We start from the raw sequence: 6102 nt of genomic DNA, 5'->3' as shown, positions 1-6102 counted from the left end.
GAGGAAAGAAGGTTTCTACACCAGCACAGATGGGGGTTCTTTACTGTAAGAGCAGTGAGACCATGTAACTCTCTGCCAGAGGAAATGGTCATGGTGAAGCCCATTTATAGGGACACAACGTTGATCCAGGGATTTATGGGGCAATTGGCACCAGCCTCATAAGGGTCCTCCTCTGGATTAACACAATAGTGACACAATAGGTAAATAGGTTGAACTTGATGAACGTTTGTATTTTTTAAACTTTGTGAACTATGTTATAATGTTAAATCTTTAGGGGGGCACTTTGACTAGGTTACTTATTTTGGAGGATGGTAAGTGGGGATGGGGGTTACATTTTTGGCACTATGGGCAATCTGATTACTATGATTATTTTCGAGGCATTTTTTGGACATTATGACAGAAACTACAGTGTCTGCTTAGCAGATGTTTTTGTGGGCATTGTTACTGATTAAAGGGGTACTCTGGTGGAAACATTTTTTTTTTTATCAACTGGTGGCAAAAAGTTAAACCGATTTGTAAATTACTTCTATTAAAAAATCTTAAAGGGGTATTCCAGGCAAAAACTTTTTTATATATATCAACTGGCTCCGGAAAGTTAAACAGATTTGTAAATTACTTCTATTAAAAAATCTTAATCCTTCCAATAGTTATTAGCTTCTGAAGTTTTCTGTCTAACTGCTCAATGATGATGTCACGTCCCGGGAACTATGCATGATGGGAGAATATCCCTTACATGATAGGAAAATATCCCCATAGGAGCTGGACAGCTCCCGGGAGGTGAGTCATCAGAAAGCAGTTAGACAGAAAACAGCAACTCAACTTCAGAAGCTAATAACTATTGGAAGGGTTAAGATTTTTTTTTATAGAAGTAATTTAAAAATCTGTTTAACTTTCCGAAGCCAGTTGATATATAAAAAAAGGTTTTGCCTGGAATATCCCTTTAATCTTCCAGTACTTATCAGCTGCTGCATGCTCCACAGGAAGTTGTATAGTTCTTTTCTGTCTGACCACAGTGCTCTGTACTGACACCTCTGTCCATGTCAGGAACTGTCCAGAGTAGGAGTAAATCCCCATAGCAAACCTCTCCTGCTCTGGACAGTTCCTGACATGGACAGAGGTGTCAGCAGAGAGCACTGTGGTCAGACAGAAAATAAATATACAACATCCTCTGGAGCATACAGCCAGGGCTGGACTGGCCTACCGGGATACCGGGAAAATCCCCGGTGGGCCGGTCACCTTGACTGCCGAACGGGCCGGCCGCACCAAGTTAAAGAAGACTTCTTGGCCTGGCCCCTGACAGTGGTTGTCGCACGGCCGGCCGCAAGACTGGCCGTGCCGGAAGCAATGAGGCTTCCTGGGCTGACTGCAGCAGGCTGGCCAGCTGACAGCAGAGGTGGCTCTAGCATAATAGGCCACCGCCTCAGTCCTCACGTTAGTGGGGGGCCTCGCTCAGGGCCCCGACTAGCGCAAGTTACTCCTCACTCTCCGGCTGACCGCCGGGATTGAAGTTTAATACAGCAGTTCCGGTTCCATCCTGCCTGCAGGCGGGGAGCCTCAGCGCTGCGCCCGACCAGCCCCTGCTGATCCTCTGCCACTTTAAGAGAAAGGGCTGCTGGGGCTGGTCGCCTGCTATAGAAACTGCTGCTGATCGGAGAAAGGGCTGCTGAAAGACCTCCTGAACCCCCCCCCCCCCCCCCCCCCCGCTGCTCACCTCAGAGAGAAAACAGACGGACACTGCCTCACCGCCTCACACCCTCTGGGGCTCTGCCTCCCCACCTGAGGAGGAGCTTCAGGATCCCCCTGTAACGATGCCAGCATCTTTGTAAAAAAGCAGCAGATCAGTAGGAGGTCAGCCCGTCCTGAAGTCCCAGTGACTGTGGCCGGGCCTGGCAGCATGCATGATGTAATGTCAGTCTGTGCTGTACCCTACGACCTGTCTGGTCTATACTATATACAAAGTAGTATATGCAGTATGATGCAGCCGGAGGGCACAGCACAGACATTGGTATAGAGTGATATACTGCTAAGCTGTGTGAGGTACCTGCTATATAGGTACAGCTCAGTGTCCTCTGAACTGGCTAGCCCATACTACACAATGTGGGCATACTGGGAGTTATAGTTTTGCCACAGCTGGAGGCTCCCTGGTTAAGAATCAATGAGAGAGTGCCTACAAACCTCCATCTCATTGTTTCTCAAACAGGGTGCCTCCAGCTGTTGCTAAACTACACCTCCCAGCATGCCTTTGGCAATGTGGACATGGTGGGAGTTGTAGTTTTGCAATAGCTAGAGGCACCCTGATTAAAGGATAAGTTTCATGCTCAAAAACATTTCCCCTATTAGATTGCAGGAGGTCCGACCACTGGTACCCCCTGCGATCACTTGTTTGGAGCCCCCATGCACTAGCACAAGAGCGCGGCTCTCCCATAGAACTATATGGAGGGGGCGTGGCGGCCTCTGCTTGAGGCGAAGGTCGTGATGCGCTCCTGTGCTAGTGCACGGGGGCTCCAAACAGGAGATCGCAGGGGGGCCCAGCGGTCAGACCCCCCTTGCGATCTAAAGCTTATCCCTTCGGATAAGGGGAAAGATTTTGAGCATGAGACTTTTCCTTTAAGAGACAATGAGATAGTGCCTATTTACCTCCATCTTATTGTTTCTCAACCAGGGTGCCTCCAGCTGTTGCAAAACTACAAAACTATGTATCTATCTCATATCTATCTCATATGTATCTATCCATCTCTCTCATATCGATCTCTATCTCATATCTATCTATCTATCTCATATCTATCTATCTATCTCATATTTATCTATCTATCTAACTCATATCTATCTATCTATCTATCTATCTAACTCATATCTATCTATCTCATATCTATCTATCTATCTCCTATTATCTATCTATCTATCTATCTATCATCTCATATCTATCTATCTATCTCATATATATCTATCTATCTAGCTATCATCTCATATCTATCTATCTCATATCTATCTATCTATCTATCTATCTATCTATCTCATATCTATCTATTTATCTATCTATCTTATATCTATCTATCTATCTCATATCTATCTATCTATCTCATATCTATCTATCTATCTCATATCGATCTCTCTTTCTCATATCTATCTATCTCATATCTATCTCCTATCTATCTATCTATCTATCTATCATCTCTGTTACGCCGAGCGCTCTGGGTCCCTGCTCCTCCCCGGAGCGCTCACGGCGTCTCTCTCCCTGCAGCGCCCCGGTCAGACCCGCTGACCGGGAGCGCTGCACTGACCTTGCCGGCGGGGATGCGATTCGCATAGCGGGACGCGCCCGCTCGCGAATCGCATCCCAAGTCACTTACCCGTCCCGGTCCCCGGCTGTCATCTGCTGGCGCGCGCGGCTCCGCTCTCTAGGGCGCGCGCGCGCCAGCTCTCTGAGACTTAAAGGGCCAGTGCACCAATGATTGGTGCCTGGCCCAATTAGCTACCACCTGCTCCCTGGCTATATCACATCACTTCCCCTGCACTCCCTTGCCGGATCTTGTTGCCATTGTGCCAGTGAAAGCGTTTCCTTGTGTGTTCCTAGCCTGTGTTCCAGACCTCCTGCCGTTGCCCCTGACTACGATCCTTGCTGCCTGCCCTGACCTTCTGCTACGTCCGACCTTGCTCTTGTCTACTCTCTTGTACCGCGCTTATCTTCAGCAGTCAGAGAGGTTGAGCCGTTGCTAGTGGATACGACCTGGTTGCTACTGCCGCAGCAAGACCATCCCGCTTTGCGGCGGGCTCTGGTGAACACCAGTAGCCTCTTAGAACCGGTCCACCAACACGGTCCACGCCAATCCCTCTCTGGATCCACCTCCAGCCAGCCGAATCGTGACAATCTCATATCTATCTATCTATCTCATATCTATCTATCCCCTATCTATCTATCTATCTATCTATCATCTCATTATCTATCTATCTCATATCTATCTATCTCAAATCGATCTCTTTATCTCATATCTATCTATCTCATATCTATCTATCTCATATCTATCTATCTATATCATATCTATCTATCTCATATCTATCTATCTATATCATATCTATCTATCTCATATCTATCTATCTATCTATCTCATATCTATCTATCTCATATCTATCTATCTATCCATCTATCTCATATCTATCTATCTATCTATCTCATATTTATCTATCTATCTCATATCTATCTATCTCATATCTATCTATCACATATCTATGTATCTACCATCTCTCTCTCTCTCATATCTATCTATCATATCTAAAATACCAACAGAGCAGCACATCCAAAAAGGTAGATGAGTAAAACGGTGCCAGCGGCGAAATAGCCCGGTCAAGGCGGTCACACATCCAAGGTAGTAATCCGCAGCACTCCTGGAGTGCTGCGGATTACTACCTTGGATATCTATCATATCTATCTATCTCATATCGATGTATCTTCTCTCTATCTCTCTCATATCTATCTCATATATATCTATCTCTCTCATATCTATCTCATATCTATCTATCTATTTATCTATCTCATGTCTATATATCTCTCTCATATGTATCTATCTCATATCTATTTATATTCTACCTATCTATATCTATCTATCTCATATCTATCTATTTATCTATCTATCTATCTCATATCTATCTCATATCTATCTATTTCATATCTATCTATCTATCTATCTATCTATCTCATATCTATCTATCTATCTATATCATATCAATCTCCTATACTTCAGACTTGTAGATGGTGCAAGCACTTAGAGCCTCGGTGCTCACGTTCTCCTCAAATAAAGTAAATATATGCAGCACACCAACGTTTCGGTGATCTCTCATCATCACCATTTTCAAGACTTGAAAATGGTGATGAGAGATCACCGAAATATTGTCTACTGCATCATGGAAGAAAACACTGCTAGTTTGATTCACGGATATTGGTGTGCTGCATATATTTACTTTATCTATCTCTCTCTCTCATATCTATCTATCTATCTATCTATCTCCTATTTATCTATCTATCTATCTATCTCATATCTATCTATCTATCTATCTCATATCTATCTCATATCTATCTATCTATCTCATATCTGTCTATCTATCTCATATCTATCTCATATCTATCTATCTATCTATCTAGAAAAATAAAGCCAGTGCAGCACTCCATAAAGTGAAAAACGGGGTGATTTATTCCATCAAAAAAATGTGTTACACAGCAGCGACGTTTCGGTCCTCTCCAGAACCTTTCTCAAGCTGATATCTATCTATCTCATATCCGTCTATCTATCTATCTATCTATCTCATATCTATCTACCTATCTATCTCATATCTATCTATCTATCTATTTCATATCTATCTATCTATCTTGCTTCCAGCCCCTAACCCTGGGTCTTCCACCTAACACCCCCCCCCCTCTCCCCTCCCTTGCCTATATTCACTTAGATGCCAAGATGGGCTGCAGGTCCTTTAATATCAGCACAGGGGCAGCAACTACAGGGTTGCCTACTATATACTGGGGACAGTATCTACTGGGGGCATTACCTGGGGGAACTTCCTACTGATGGTACTACCAACTAGGTGCATTACCTACCTGAGGAGCACTATCAACTGGGGAAGTTACCTAATGGGGGCATTACCTACATGATGAAGCTACCTACTGGGGGCACTACCTATCTGGGGGCACTACCTACTGGGGGCATTACCTATCTGGGGGCACTACCTACTGGGGGCATTACCTTCTACATACCTACTGGGGGCATTACCTACTACATGCTTACTGGGGGCAATAAATACGACCTACCTGGAGGCATCAACTACTACCTACTGGGGATATTACCTACCTGGAGGCATCACCTACTAGGGACATTATCGATCTACTTGGGTATCCTATCTTATAGGGGTATTCCCTACCTACCCACTGTGGGCTTTACCTGTGTGAAACGATGTAAAGGGACCTGTCTACCCCCTTGAGTGACCAACTGCCTAAAGGGGGGGGGGGCTACCTACTCTTCCCCCAACCCACTTTTCTACCCACTATACTGAGCACTATAAGTGCTGGAAAAGTGCAGAGTCTTAAATGTTTGTTTTGGCAGGTTCTGTGGAGTT

Source organism: Hyla sarda, chromosome 7, assembly GCF_029499605.1.
Source record: "Hyla sarda isolate aHylSar1 chromosome 7, aHylSar1.hap1, whole genome shotgun sequence".
NCBI lineage: Eukaryota > Metazoa > Chordata > Amphibia > Anura > Hylidae > Hyla > Hyla sarda.
Note: the sequence above shows the minus strand (reverse complement) of the source record.